Source organism: Oryctolagus cuniculus, chromosome 11 (assembly GCF_051225735.1).
Source record: "Oryctolagus cuniculus isolate XC-2025 breed Fujian yellow rabbit chromosome 11, ASM5122573v1, whole genome shotgun sequence".
NCBI classification, from domain to species: Eukaryota; Metazoa; Chordata; class Mammalia; order Lagomorpha; family Leporidae; genus Oryctolagus; species Oryctolagus cuniculus.
Window position 1 is genome coordinate 101,321,510 of NC_142877.1, and position 16,499 is coordinate 101,338,008.

Below are 16,499 nucleotides of genomic sequence, written 5' to 3' on the forward strand. Positions count from 1 at the left end.
TGTTTCTGTGTGGGAGCAAACTGTTGAAATCCATACTTGATGTATACTAAGCTGATCTTCTGTATATTAAGATAATCGAAAATGAATCTTGATGTGAATGGAAGGGGAGAGGGAGTGGGAAAGGGGAGGGTTGTGGATGGGAAGGACGGTATGGGTGGGGGGAAGCCATTGTAATCCATAAGTCGTACTTTGGAAATTTATATGCATTAAATAAAAGTTTTTTTAAAAAAAAAAAAAAAGAATACACCAGAGAGAGATAAATACTTAGGTACAAGGAACCAAGAGAATGGGACAACAAAGTTTATAACCACAAACCTGTTCAAAATATTCCCATGATTAGAAATGCTGGCATCTTACATTTTTGCTTAGGACACCATTGTGTTTCCTTATATTTTCTTCCTCCATTTTCCATTGTTTATCTGAAGTTGTTACTCAATTTCCTATAGAAGATGCCTGAAACAGCCAAATTAGTCTGTTTTAAGCACGACCAAACCCACAATCTTGGTCCCCAAGGTACCAAGGACCTTAACTGAGTAGCCAACACCAGGGTAGGCTTTGGTTTGAAGAGCCTGAGTTTGTAAGAAAAGAAGTGAATCTGCTAAAAATGTTTGGGACTTAATGGAGCCATTTGTACCTTCTGGAATGTACAAGCTGTTAATAAATTTCATTTCTTCTCTTTTTATAGAGTACATTGCTAGTGTGGTATTTTGGTTTGTGCTTTATGATAGGTGCTATAGTTTCAGGATTTGAATATAGGTTTCATTAATCCTTAATTTGTGCCTCTAGCAGAAGTGACTGAGTATTCTAGACTTGGTACACAGTGCCCTCTCTTGGAGGAAGTGAAGAGTCCTTTCCTAATTTGCAAAAGCTTAAAGATAAATAGATGCTAAAAGACAAAACAAGGCTTCACAAGCCCTGTGTTATGGGGCCTGCTGGTTCTGCAACTTCCCTGGGAACATAGAAAGTGACCACCCATGACTAAGTCCAGCCCTAGTAAAGAGTGAGAGATCAGGACTTCTATGTTGATAAATTTAAAAATATAGCCAAGGGGAAGATATGGTCATCAGAAATCAAAACACCTGAAATAATTTGGATGGATGATTTTAATCTCTCCAGATGGGTGTACAGACTCAAATAGAATCTTGGTTCTTAGAGTAATAAAATGTCACATAGTTAACATTTAGAATCACTCATGAAAATTAGATACTGTCCATCTCCTAAATTTCTTCAGCTCCCATCAAATAAAATGAGTGGTGAAACATTTAGAATGCAGCTGGTGTATGCTTTTTAAAGAAGTGCCAGTCCAGAAATACAAGACTTCTTTTAAAAAAAAAAAAAAGATTTATTTATTTTTATTTGAAAGGCAGAGTTACAGAGAGGCAGAGGAAGAGAGACAGAGACAGAGACAGAGACAAATAGAGAGACAAAGAGAGAGAGAGGCGGGGGTGGGGATTCCATCTGCTGGTTCACTCCCCTGATGGGGACAATGGCAGGAGCTACGCCAATCTGAAGCCAGGAACCAGTAGCTTCTTCCAAGTCTCCCACTCAGGTGCAGGGGCCCAAGGGCTTGGGCCATCTTCTACTTCTTTCCCAGGCCATAGCAGAGAGCTGGATTGGAAGTGGAGCAGCCAGGACTCGAACCAGTGCCCATATGTGATGCCTCCACTGCAGACAGGACTTTACCTGCTACGCCACAGTGCTGGCCTCTACAAGACTTCTTTAAAAGAATAGGGAAGGATATGTCATCACTGGCTCTGTTTACTGATATTTCCAGTTCTCCTCCTCCCAAGCACAAGTCAAGACTGCATTTCTTATATATACCTCCACGAAGTTAGATGTGGCCACATGGCTGGCTGTGGCCAACAAAATATGCATGGCAGTTAAGCCTTAAGGAGCCAATGTAAAATTCAACATAAGTCTTTCCCCTTCCTACCATAAGGTGAGCAAACTCCAGTCTCTGTGGACCAAATCCAGCACATGACTATTTTTTATAAATAAACTTTTATTGGGATACAGCCATCCCCATCCCTTTACAGCTTCTCTGTGGCTGTTTTCATTATACAACAGCAGATTTAAATCACTGCACAGAGGATGTGTATCCAAGAAAATCTAAAATATTGACCATGTGACCCTTGAAGAGAAGTTTGCCAACCTCTGTGCTAGATAGTGGGGTCTCTGAGAGACAAGCACATGGGCACGAGAAAATGAAATAAACCTTTGTTGTCTTCAGTCACTGAGATTTTGAACTGGGTTTGCTACTACTGCATAACTGAGATCATCCATGTCGTAAAGAAAAAATTCAGACAAAAGTAGTAGAAGAGAAAGCACATCCAAAATCCAAAACACCATTAAAGAAGCTCTCCAAACACTGAGGATGGAAATTATGCAAATTCAATGTCATCAATATTGTTCTTTTAACCAGGTGGAGAATAAATATGATCCCCAGAGGAAAATGAGGCTATTTATCAGAGTAGCCAGACAAAGACATGATATTTTCCCTAAATTCAAAATGAATTCATTTCACTATCTAAAGAAGGCCAGTCAGCTTTAATCAGACACTGGTTTGTTTTATGAGAAGAATGAAGAGGCTCATTACAGCAAATCCCAGGCAACATTGATAAATTCAAACTTGGGCACTCATAAAACTCAGGAACACACTTCCCAGGGCCTTCGACACTCCTTCTGCACCACTGAGCCAAAGGCAGTGCCTGATTTGTGACCTTCAGCTGTCCGCCAGCCCTCATAGATCATTTCCACCTAATAGAGCCTTAAAATTGTCATCATTTTCTTTACTTCAACATTTGAAAGAAATGTTAAAGATTGATCTGCCACTGGGTAGGCTATTTTGCAACTTCCCCCAGCTGGTTAAAAAGGAAGCCATTGTAAATAAATGCAGCTTTCCAGGAGTTTTAAATGGTAGCAATCATGGCCATTAGAGCAACAAGGAGTGGAAGGATAGGAGGAGAAGAGAAACAAGGAGTGGATATAATGGGCTTGGGCAACATATTTCACCACAGGGGAATCAGGGTAAAGATTTTCCCAGTTCTTTTGGATTAAAAGTTATAACCATCTAATAGCTAGTCAGAATCTTGGAGGAAAAAACTGCTCCCCACCTTGTTTCCCATCAGCCTTGACATCACTTCCAGCTAAATTTAATGGTACCAAGGTAGGATGCTGAGGACTAGAGAAATGGGGCTATGTGTTGATCCACTAGCAGTTTAGAGGTGGATCCACAGGACTCTGGTAGAGAAAATCCTTCACAAGGTCATTACCAATAAATAGGAGACTTCAATCAGAAAGGCATCTGGACCTAAAACTCTGTTCAACTGAAACTGAGGGTGCAATAGACACAGTGGTGGGAATGATATGCTCAATCTCAGGATCAGCCTCTGGGCATTCTGTAAAGCAGTTCACCTCCCCTGATGCCATTGAGCTGAGCTGCTCAAGGTTGCTTCATACAAATTTAGCTCTAAATAGAATTCTTCCAACTGATACAGAATTCCACATTCCCTTGGGCTGTGACAGTGTTCTCTACAGGCCCAAAGACTAAGGAGAAAAAAGGAGGAGCTTGTTCTTTTGTGATTAATGTCAGCGTTCTCCTTGAGCCTGTCTCCTTCCTTCCAATTTGTTCCAGGGCAATAAATATAAATGAGCTCCCCAAAATTGCAGGGCAAGTATACGTCCTAAGAATGATCAAGTTTGGGACCTCCATTCAGGCAGTTGAATGGGATCCAACATTTTGGTTTTATCAACTGTCTGGACTTGCTTGTTAGATTCACAGCGACTTTTTTTTTAGATTTTTTTTATATTTTTATTTATTTATTTGACAGGTAGAGTTACAGACAGTGAGAGAGAGAGATGGAGAGAAAGGTATTCCTTCCGTTGGTTCACTCCCCAAATGGCCGCAACAGCCGGAGTTGCGCTGATCCAAGCCAGGAGCCAGGAGCTTCTTCCGGGTCTCCCAAGCAGATGCAGGGGCCAAGCACTTGGGCCATCCTCCACTGCTTTCCCAGGCCATAGCAATGAGCTGGACTGGAAGAGGAGCAGACGGGACTAGAACCAGCGCCCATATGGGATGCCAGCACCACAGGCAGAGGATTAACCTAGTGCACCATGGCGCCAGCCCCCCACAGAGACTTCTAACTAGGGTGACTTTTGAACACACTGAAAAAACAAAAGTCCAAAAAGTCTTCCTAAAGTAAAGATAATGTTCAAAGACATTGCAAATGAGGGTTAGTAGAGAGCCCCTCCAGCATCTTAGATTAAGGGAGGAACAGTAAAACCACCCAAGTACAAACAGCACATGAAAGCACTGGCCATGGGTGTCAGAGAATGATCTGGAGATCTCAGTGGACAAGCTCATTGAGTCATCTCATGAATAGAAGTGTTAAGCAAGAATGTAAAAAGACAGAAACCATGAAATGATCTTCATAGATGCATGCATATGCATTCTTATTCAACACACCTTATTGAATACCTAGTGTGTGCCATGTATTACACTGGTCTAGGGTAGAACAACGAACAATAGCCCACAAGCCAAACTGCCTATTTTGACAACACCTTTGAGCTAAGAATGATTTGAATGTTTTTAATATGAAGTATAAGAGGCTGGTGCCGTGGCTCAATAGGTTAATCCTCCGCCTGTGGCGCCAGCACCCCAGGTTCTAGTCCCAGTCAGGGTGCTGGATTCTGTCCCGTTGCTCCTCTTCCACTCCAGCTCTCTGCTGTGGCCCAAGTGCTTGGACCCTGCACCCGGATGGAAGACCAGGAGAAGCACCTGGCTCCTGGCTTCAGATCAGCGCAGTGCGCCAGCCGCAGCGGCCATTGGGGGGTGAACCAATGGAAAAGAAAGACCTTTCTCTCTGTCTCTCTCTCTCTCACTGTCCACTCTGCCTGTCAAAAATAAATAAATAAAGTATAAGAAAGAATATTAACCTTTTAGAAAGGAGTTGCTCAAAGAACAGAGGATACTATCTCTTGGCGTACAGAGCCTACAATATTGATTATCTGACTCTTCTAAGAAAAAAAAAATGGTTTGCTGACCCCTAGTCTAGGAGTGCAAAGTTGAGTAAGAAATAGTTCCTGCCCTCAAAGAACTCACAAGCTAGTGAGAGCTTTATAACCAGCATAATAGTACTTTTTCCTTTTCTGGCTTCATATGTTAGAAGCAAACTAGAAAAACTGGAAGTTCACAGAGAGTTCTAAAGATTAACTTTTTAAATGGAAAGAAGAATTTGTGAGAAAAGTTTAAAAGAATTTACATTATTTATTCCTGAGAAAAGAAGTCTTTGGGGGACTTAAGTATAGTCTTCAAATATTTGAGGGGATATTATTAAGCAAAAAGCTTTCTGTTGTAGACATAAAGATTAATAGAATATAGGCTAAAATTTTTTTATATTGGAAATGAAAGTATTTCTCCTGGATAGCTTTTAAACTTCTACAATGAATTGAGAAATCCATTTTATTTAAGCCTCTAAATCTAGCGTATTTTCTCATCTGTCTGGGAGCTTTAAGTGTCATTGAATGTTGTCCAAACTGAAGGAGAGGGAAGACTGGTGTCATGTGTCTGGGTGAGCTCTCAGATTCTTCCTGTCAGAAGTCAGAACTCTTAAGAAGACAATCTTTTTCTTTCTCAGGGTCTCAATATCCCCCTCTTTCAGGGTGAGAGCTTGACAAGCTCTGGGTTTGTAATTTCGTGGACCAAACCTTAAAATAGTTCAACAGCCAAGAAAAGTAAAGGAGCTGAAATTATCTCGTCTTACAAGGGAAGAGGCAATAGATAACAATAAACAGACAATAATAACTATATTAGTCTTGATTGGAATCAAGAAGTTCACACTCAATATTTAAGGTAAAGTGGGGCTGATGTGGCAGAGCAGGTTAAGAAGCAGCCTATGACACCAGCATCCCATATGACCACTGGTTCAAGTTCTGACTGCTCCACTTTTGATCTAGCTCCCTGTTAATGCACCTGGGAAAGTATCAGAAGATGGCCAGAGTGTGGGAGACCTGGATGGAGTTACAGTCTCCTGGCTTTGGCCCAGCCCAATCTCAGCTCTTCTGACCATTTGGGGAGAGAACTAGCAGATAGAAGCTATCTGTCTGTCTCCCTCTCTATGTAACTCTGCCTTTTTCTTTTTTAAGATTTGTTGATTAATAGTCCTTGTCTCAACTGTTGAGGAACAGTTTGGTCTTTTTTTTTTTCGTACAATTTGTGGAACTCTTTACTTAGTATAGAGTTAATTGTATATGTATAAAGTTAATTGAAAATAGATCTTAGTAAAAAATAAGAATTGGAATAGGAGAAGGAGGAAGAAGAGGGGCAGGAGTGTGGCTGGGAGGGCGAGTATGGTGGGAAGAAACATTATATTCCTAAAGTTGTCTTTATGAAAAAAAGTTATACATTTAAAAAAAGTATTTATTTATTTATTTGAAAGAGTTACAGAGAGAGAAACGGAGATACAGAGAGAGGTGTCTTCCTTCCACTGGTTCACTACCCAAATGGAGCTTCCTCCAGGTCTCCCACATGGGTATAAGATTCCAAGCACTTGAGCCATCTTCTGCTGCTTTTCCAGGCACATTACTAGGGAGCTGAATTGGAAGTAGAGCAGCTGGGATTCAAACTGGTGCCCATATAGAGTGCTGGTGTCTCAGGCAGCAGCTTAATCAGTTATGCCAAAACACCAGCCCATAACTCTGCCTTTTAAATAAATAAATAAATCTTTAAAAAAAAAAAAAAAAAGGAAAGGTAATTTCTAGTTGAAAAAATAGAATATGTTTGATGGAGGAAGAAGATCAAAGAAAACTTGAAAAAGTTATCAAAGATTGAAAAGAAAAATAAGAAATGTCAAGGAAGCATATACAAAAGAATACAAAACAACAGAAGATCTGATATTCTGCGATCACCATCAATGTGATAGGGTTATATGCTCCTCTTTAGTCTTGCTTGTGCATTTTTTTAAAGGGGGAGGGGAGAGAGAGAGAGAGAGATTCCATCTGCTGAATCATTCCCTAAAAGCCCTCAACATGCAGAGCTGAGCCAGAATGACTCCCATGTCAGTGGCAAGAACCCAAGTACTTTACCCATTACCAGCAGCCTGCTAGGGTGCACATTAGCAGAAAGCTGGAATCAGAAGTGGAGTCAAGACTTAAACCCAAGCACTCTGATATAGGATAAGGGTGTTTAAACTGCTGCGCCAAAAGCCTGCCTTATGCTCCTCTTTAAAAGATGCATTGTCTTAGATGAGACGCAAATTCAAAATTCAACTATATATTGTTTACAAGAGAGCCACTGAAAACCAAATGACCCACATGTGTACAACATAAAGAGTTTGACATGGAACTTAGTTAACCAAATGCATTCCAAGTCTTCAAGAGTGAAAGGTACTGAAGGCTACAACTTACTATGAAATGCATCAGAATAAGATGAATTGGTGGATAAAGAGAGGGAGGGAGGGAGGGAGGGACAGCTAAGTGAAAAAAAAAAAAACAAGTATAGGAAAATGTCCATTGTAGAAACTAGAAAATGAGTATACGAACATTCACTGAGCAATACCCTATGGTTAGAATTTTTATAATAAAAATGGAAGAAAAGATAACAGGTTAGCAAAAAAATAAACCAAGTGAATACATAAAGATTTCAATTGTTGTTAACTCTATAGACACATAAAGAAGAAAAACAGCTTTTAAAAAGATGAAATTTGAAGTAGACATAACCTGAGTTACTTTGGCTTCTATGCTTTGCTCTTTTCATGACTTTGATAATGATTCCCAGGATCACACCAAGATGTCACCTTATTTGGATGTACCCTGTGCTTTGGATTTGTGCATCCCTTGCTCTTTAAAGAAGGTCATGAAGAAACATGGCTTAAAGACAGCTTTTAGGAATTGACACTATTGGAGACTTCCCTCTATATGCTGATTTATACCTAGAACTCTGCATCAGTAGGATATTGGTCTTAGAATCAGATAAGGGCTATTTCATCCCAATTGCATCACATTACAGCAATGATCATGTTAAACACTGGCCTTTGGACAAAGACAGATAGGATATAACACCAAACATGTTATTTGTTGCACACTATGATGTAACTCAAATCTCTACACACAGTATCTATGAGCAACTTACACTAAAAAATTGAATGGAATTCCTGATGTTTCACTTCAAACCTGCTTCTCCTTCAGATTTCCCATCTCAAAAGGAAAATTGTTCAGGCCAAAACCCTTGGAACCATCTCTTTTTTCCTCTCTTTCTCCTATATCCCACATGGAATCTAAATCCCATTGGTTCATCCTTCAAAATACACCCACAATGTGATTGATTGCATCATTGTCAATGCTACACCTCTGATGCTAACTAAATGCTAACATTTCTTTTCTGGATTATTACAACAGCCTTTGAACTGATTTCCTGACTTCAACCCTTAGCCTCATCTCAGCACAGCACCCAAACTGATCTTTTTTCACAATCACATCACTCCTCTCTCAAAGCCCTCAGTGGCTCCCCAACTCAATCAAAGTAAATCCCAGAGTCAGTCACATTTTCCATCTGTTGCTAACTTTGGGATTCCCATCTCCTCCTGCTCCTCCCCACTGCCCACTCGACTTCATCCACACTGGCCTTCTTTCTACCCTTTGAACAGCAACTGCAGTTCTTATTGTTCTCTCTTCCTGGAACTCTCCTCCCCCTGATAGCCAGGTGCTTCATTTCCTCCTGGCATTCACCTCTCTGCAATGCAGACCTCTCAGCTGTTAGACCTCTTCCTACTAGACCTCTCCTGCCCATTAATGTGAAATTGCAACACTCCCACCCCTCATTCCCTAGTATCCTTACTGTGCTTTATTTTTTTTTACTGAAGCACTTGCCTTTCTCTGGTGTTTAATGCACATTCTTGTTTCTTTATTTTATATATCCTCTGCCCCTTGTATAAGCTCCAAGGGAGCAGCATCTCTGCTTCTGTCAATGTATGCTCAGAACTGGAACAGAATCTGGCACTTATTTTCCTGTTACTACATATTTGTTGAAAGGATATGAAAGTTCTTGGGAAATGATAAAGCACCAAATACATAGGATGAGGTATTACTATTAAAGTAGGCAAAAAAGATCATTTTATTAAAAATCCCCAATTCATGTTCTTCAACATATGTTCTTTGCACCATTGTTAGGAGATTTCTTCCTCTATCACCTACAGATTAGTCTGCCAAATTCACTCATGTGGCACCCAGGGGTGATCATCAGAATGGTCCACAACCTATTCTACAGGAACCTGTGCAGACGGACACAACAACAAATCAAAAGACTCCAACTATAACCAGCAGGTACCACCAGAAGAACAGCAACCTGAAGAAATCTGGGATCAATGACAGCATGTCTAGCCCATCATTATCTTACAAAACCTGTAGAGAAATAAGCATTGAACTAGGAATCAAAAATCCTGGTTGTGCCTCTCCTCCCAATTCAGGGCTTCTCAACCTCAGCCCTATTAAAACTACAACTGTATTTATTGTAACATTAATACAGTCTTTCTTTAGTGAAAAGACTCAGATGTGTGGTTGGAATCCAGATGTGTGGTTAGAATCCATAGTGCTTCCATATAGGGTTTGTTAGAAGTCTTCCTTCTTCTACCTACTAGATCCCACTAGTACACCCCTAATTCAACTGTGACAACCAAACTGTTGACAGATACTGTCAAATGTCCTGAAGTTAGTGAGAAGGAGGAAGACTAAGGGTTGGAGCAAGGGCAAAGGGAGGGCGAGTGGAGTGTCACTATATTCCTAAATCTGTATATATGAAATACACAAAACTTGTATAACTTAAATAAAATTTAAAAAACAATACTCCAACTCCTAGCTAAGGAAACAAACAACTTAGTAAATCTCTTGATTAATTTCTTCATTTGTAAAACAGGAACAGTAACATCCATCACATAGTAGATTTAAAGATTAAAGACATAATGCATATAACATGTATGTCATAAATTTTATTATATTAGTATTATTATTAGTATTCACTCCTGACAAATTAATGATTTATCTTGCTCTAATAAATGACTTTGCTTATATAGGTTATACTGACACTGGGCTTACAGCATTTCAACAGTCATAAAGTTCAGCTTTTTTGTGCCTTATCAGGCCACACCTGCAACACACAAATTATCTCCAAATCCATTGCCTGGTTGGTTTTCCCCCTTAAAGAGCATGCCCTTTAAAGAGTGCATTTAGAGGCAATCTGCTCACCCATGGTTAATTTTGCAGGCTGTTTATCTACAGCAGGATTTACTTGAATCTATCTTGGTAGAAGTAATGAAGCCTGGGTGTGCTTTCATAGGGATGTAAGGTGAGGTTAGCCACAGCAGAGAAAAGTCGTAGGCTAGTTTTCGAAATGTCATTTCAGAATCCCTTAAATTAGAAAAGCTCTAGACAATTTTAAAAGAGGAGCTGCAACCAAAAACAAAACAAAACAAAAAATCCATCACAACAAATACAGACAGAAAACCCACATCTGCTCTTTTTTTTTACAACAATTTTTTAAAGATTTTTATTTATTTATTTGAAAGAGTTACACAGAGAGAGAAGGAGAGGCAGAGAGAGAGAGAGAGGTCTTCCATCCCCAACTGGCCACAATGGCCAGAGCTGCACCGATCTGAAACCAGGAGCCAGGAGCTTCTTCCGGGTCTCCCACGTGGGTGCAGGGGCTCCAGGACTTGGGCCATCTTCTACTGCTTTCCCAGGCCATAGCAGAGAGCCGGATCAGAAGTGGAGCATCTGGGACATGAACCAGCACTCATACGGGATGCCAGCACTGCAGGCAGAGGCTTTACCCCCTACGCCACAATGACAGCCCCCACATCTGCTTTTATGAGCTGAGGATAGTGCAGTATTTGGTGTGGATTCTATCTTGGAAACCTTAATAGCCTATCTGCCAATTTTTTAATACCTCCAAGAACTTGAAAACTGCATTTTGTAGTCAACTGTATTTATTGTAACATTAATACAGTCTTTCTTTAGTGAAAAGACTCAGATGTGTGGTTGGAATCCAGGACATTGGGTGTAATTACTCCACTTTACAAATCAAGAGACTGCAAGAAGCTTTGTAACCTAAACAACTTCATACAAAAAAACACTGATGGAGCCAAGAACTGAACTCAAACCAGCTACCTTCAGGTCCCAGTTCTTTTCATTCAACTACACTGAACTACCTGATTATTCTTCAAGTTCATTACCTGTCTTCCATTATTTCACCAAATGCTCCCAGAAAAAAAAAAAAAAAACAATGGCAGGAAATAGAAGTAGGTTTTTACGGGATTAGCACATTTGCAAAGGGAAAAATCCAAATATCTGAGAAAAGAAGTTGGGTTGATGTTGATACCACAAGATAATCAGGCCCTTCCTGAAGCTGCTATTGATGAGCAAATAAATACCAGGGAAGATTAACTGTATCTGAACCCTCAGGGGCATTCATATATTCATCTTGTAAAATTTAGGCTTATTGAATGCTAGCCTGTCAAATGGGACACAGGCCATGAAAACATCCTCCATCCAGAGATGAGATTCAAAATATACACACACCTAACGTGGTGAGGGGATTAGGGAGATCAAAGAATACAAAATTTCTGGGACCAGCATTGTGGTATAGTGAGTAAAACCACTGCTTGCAATGCCAGAATGCTGTATGGGTGCTGGTTCATATCTCAGCTGCTCCATTTCCAATCTATCTCTCTGCTAATGGCCTGGGGAAAGCAGCAGAAGATAGCCCAAGTATTTGGGCCACTGCCATCCACATGGGAGATCCAGAAGCTCCTGGTTCCTGGCTCCAGGTTGGCCCAGCCTTGGCCTTTGTGGCCATCTGTGGAGTGAACCAGTGGATAGAAGATACTCTCTCTCTCTCTCTCTCTCTCTCCCCCTCATCTCTGACTTTCAAATAAAATAAATAAATCTTTATAAAAAATACAAAATTTCACTTAGATGGGAGAAATAAGTTCAAAAGATCTATTGTACATCAAGTGACTATAATTATTAACAATATATTGCATACTTAAAAATTGTTAAGAGAGTAAATTTTAAAAGTTCTCATTACAAAAAAAGGATACAGTGATAATATGTATGCTAATTAGCAGATTTGGCCATTCCACAACAGATGCATATATCAAAGCATCATGTTGTACACTAGAAAGACACAATTTTCATTGTCTATTTAAAATTTTAAAAAATTAATTTTTACAGAAAATATAAATGCCAAGTTTGGCACAGGGGCCACTCAATCAGAGCAGACATGGTCCTGGAGACCTCTCACTAGACTGACCCTTCTTTATTTGTTCTTTATTTGATAATCATAAGCCATTCTGGTGATCTCCTGGGTGTGGGGCACTCACAGGGGCGTGATGACTACTTACTCCATATAATAGGGAAATTTTGGAATTTTAATGGCTTCTCTAGATGTTCTAGCACATCAGACATTCAGTTCTGGCTCACACTTTTGAGATATGTGATCTTAACACAAACGACTTAATCATCACTTATGAAATGGAGATGATGGTGTTTACCACCCAAAAATTTTGGAGGAGTTCTATGAGAAACTTCTAAAGTATTATATACTGTTCCTGATCCATGCCAGATGCATAACCAATATTAGCTTGAAGCATGCAACATATCAATGAACTTCAGCAAAAATGAACCTGATTCTACAATAAGTGTGACTATTTCCTGAGATCAGATGAACATGGGAAGCAATCTTGGTCCTCACTGAATCACACATTTCAAACCTGGTAACCGAAGGCAACTTGAATCTTCTTTTGATCTGAATCCAGTCACTGGTACTAATGTACTAATTTTGCCCCCAAATAAGTCAAATTAATTAAACCTTCTGTCTACAGGATGCAGTCTGGAGTCATTCATGATTCATTCTGTATTCACCAGTGGCTTTCATCTCAGGCTTCCCATTGAAAAGTCCCAACCTTCTCAGCATCTGAGCATAGAGTCCTATGTCCCAGCCCTCAATAACAGGCATCATCTCCCTGACCACTTTCCCTGGCTTTCTCAGTCAGTACTCATTGCCAGCTTGTTTGGAACATAGTTCTTCATAACTATGAGTCTCAGTCTAACAAATTTTCCAGATCTGGGATCCTAAGTAGACCCTGGATTGGATGAATAGGTTCAAGAATCCTAATATTCTTCTTTGGAAGCAACACATTGTGATGGGTCTTCTAAACTCACATCCTTACATACCAGCTTTGGATGTGCTACTACATTTGGCTCTCATTTTTGACTGACCCAGACTCCAGGCAATACAGCACAGCAATTATGAGCATAAGTGCTACAGCCACACACAAAAAAGAATTCAAATCCTGCTCTGCCACTTACTAGTTTCATGATCTTGAGCCATTGTTTGTTTTCTGAGCTAAACTGTAAAATGGGGATAAAAATGCATACTTCCTAAAGTCGTTGTATGGATTGAAAAAGGTAAATCAGGCTTGGTTCCATAGTTGGCACACAAGAGTATTCAATAACTCAGTCTTACTTTTGATGGAAATTATCCTCCACTATACCACATCCCCCTTTCACCACAACTTGATGTTTGGCTATTCTCCATCTATTTAAACTAACCCTTAATGAAACTACCTAGATATTATTCAAAAGTCTAGATAGCTGCTCATACCAAGACTCTAAGATCTCTCAAATAAAATATATCCCAAATCAAACTTAGACAGATATTATTATTTATCATTTGTGGGGAGCAACTCGGACTAGACTGTTACTGGAATTAAGACTTATTCTATGCATCTGCTCTCCCACAATATGGCACTGAGAAGGGAGTAACAACTTCTACGCAGCTGCCTCCAGTTCAACCAGTAACCTGCAGGAGCTGATCCCGCTCCTGATTGGAGGAGAGCAGCGTACTCGGCGTGTGGGTAGCAGAGTTGGGATTGGTGGAAGAGTACTATAAAGGAGGAGAGAGACGGCATGCCCCAGGAACATCTAAGGGGAACACCTGAGGAACATCTGAGCAGCCCCCGAGAAGCCCCCAAGAGAGCCGGCCGGCGGTGTGCCGCTCCCCCACAGAAGTGGGAAAAGTGGCAGGGGGAACCGCCCTTCCACGGAGGTGGAAGGGTCGGTAGCCAACCCGGGAAGAACCAGCAGCAAACCCGGGGAGGGCCGAGCAGACAAAAGAACAGCGCAGGGTCCTGTGTCGTTCCTCCGCGAAGAAGGGGGGCGACATAATGGTGCCGTGACTCGGATAGGAAACCTAGGCAGGGTTTAGTGTCGTTCCTCCACGAAGAGGGGGAGTGACAATCATTTATTTACAACTTTACTCTCTCAACAAACACATACTGAGCATCTACAGTGTGACAAGCATTGGATCATGTGAACAAGACAGACACGGTATCTGTCCCCAAGAAGACTTTAGCCCAGTGCTTTGCCAACCAGAATTAAGGATTTTTCTTTTGTAGAAAACTCCTTACCAATCTAGAACAGTGTCAAGCACACTGCTAGCAGGTGAAATCCTGTTTTAGTAGTAATTTTCCATACTTTGCAATATTTTAATGAGTTTTTTAAACTCACTAAAAGAAAATCACAGGGCAGGCTTTTGACACAATAAAGTCATCACTTGGGAGACCCACATCCCATATTGGAGTGCCTGGATTCCAGTCTCCATTCAGCTACTTCCAATCCAGCTTCCTGCTAATGTGTACCCTGGAGACAGCTGGTAATGGCTCAAACTTTTGGGTTCCTTCCATTTGTGTAGGAGAACCAGACCGAGTGTCAGGCTTCCGGCTTCAGCTTGGCCCAGACCCAGCTGTTGCAGGTATTTGGGAGGTGAACAAGCAAATGGAAGAAATACCTCTTTCTCTTTCTCTCTCCCCCTCTTTTTCTCTCCCCACCTTCCCTATCTCCCTCCCTCTCCCTCTCTCTCTCCCCCTCCCCCACCTCTCTCCCTTCCTTCCCCTCTTCTCCTCATGTAAAATGAAAGTCAATAAAAATATTTTAAAGTAAAATAAACATTTGCATACTCTCTGAGAGGTAGTTAAAAGTAATTTGTCAGACATCTTATGAAGGAGGGAAGTCCTGACCACCTCAGTGCAATACTATTGTGTTTCTCCCAGGTAAATATCTGTGCCAACAGCTACCCCCGGCTCTTAATCTCTCCAACTGCTCTCTCCTCTCTGCCTTTTAGGTGCTTTGCCGTTGCTCTCTGCCTGAAACATCCAAAATTCCAAAATAAGTACTGTGTTTCACATTCAACCAATTTCCTCTGGACATTTAGAACAGACACCAGCTGCTTTATTTGGATTCTTTAAACAAGAAAAGACTCCAGTTTCTACAGTCAGTCTTTTAGAAAAGCAGAGAAATTTCTCTCACGGGTAGTTGCTACATATGACGCCACTCTGTTTTAAAGGGTCTTAGATAAGTCTTCAATTTTGTGAAGTTTAGAGATTAATAATACCTTAGGGGGGAAATGCTGAAAGGTAGACAGGTCTTGTCATAGTCAAAGAAAAGATTCTTTCCTGCTTTGCTGTGATTAGCTGCATAAATTGTAGTACCATTTCCAGTGCTAAATGAATTAGTATGCATCCCACCCAGAGTTCTTTATTTGTTGAAGTAAAATGCTTACAATCTTTGCTTGAGGGAGAAAAAAAGGGTATGTCATTGAGTGAATATGAATTAATCAGTACTTTATGGACAGAACCCATAATTTTAAAGCAGGGAAAAAAGGCGAGGCATTTATCAGGGTTCCACTAAGCAATCTCCCTCTGTCACTGCTAATAAATCTTTTATGAAATGCAGTTTTGCAATCTTCGCAGGAATATTCGCCATCCACCCCCACCTTTCCTTTGAAGAAAAAAGTTTGCGTTCATCTCTGATATTTTCTTTTCCCTTCCCTATTTGAATTTCCTGTGCTCTGAAAGTCTCTGAAGCTCTTTATTTTTAAACCTTTCCCCCAAAATTTATAATTTCAAGACCTCTTTCATCTGAAGAAGTCATTCACATAGGCCTTCTCCCCAAGAGATTTAAGGAAAGAAGCTGAGCTTCAGGTGAGGAACACAATGTTTTTAATAAGTTTCATAGCCTGAGCCTGCTAAACAATCAATACTCACAGATGGGGTGATAAAGTCTATAGGCAAAAGGGCTCAGAAAAGGGCTAAGAGGATAATTAAAGAACACAATGTTCCAATTCTAATGCTTTATAATTTTCCTACAACTGCTCACAGAAGCAAGATTTTGCCGAATTATAAACAACCTGCCAATAACCTCACGATGCCCTGATTTAATTAGTATTTGATGCTCCCACTTGAAGGTTAGGTTCATTAGCTGTGAAATACACCACCGATGGCTGGATCAAGATTTAGAGAACCCTAAATGTGGAGTGGCATGGAAACATAGCCAGTTTCTAGCTGTTTCAACCGTGCAAATGGACATGTGATCGTGCGCTCCTGAGGTCAGTGGCTTTTTATTTTTAGTCACAAATCCACAGGCCAGTCCTGTTGGTTAGGGATGGGGCC

The 16,499-nt window shown here is 40.6% G+C and overlaps 1 long non-coding RNA gene across 1 annotated transcript in view; it reads right to left on the bottom strand.

The window, feature by feature from the left end:
• Nucleotides 1–1,321: 1,321 nt before the first annotated feature.
• The window catches only part of LOC149123593 (uncharacterized), a 61,173-nt gene continuing 45,995 nt past the window's right edge, over nucleotides 1,322–16,499 (bottom strand). Inside the window, exon 2 of the long non-coding RNA XR_016216978.1 lies at nucleotides 1,322–1,717. This is a non-coding gene — a long non-coding RNA (uncharacterized LOC149123593). The remainder of the gene's footprint in view (nucleotides 1,718–16,499) is intronic.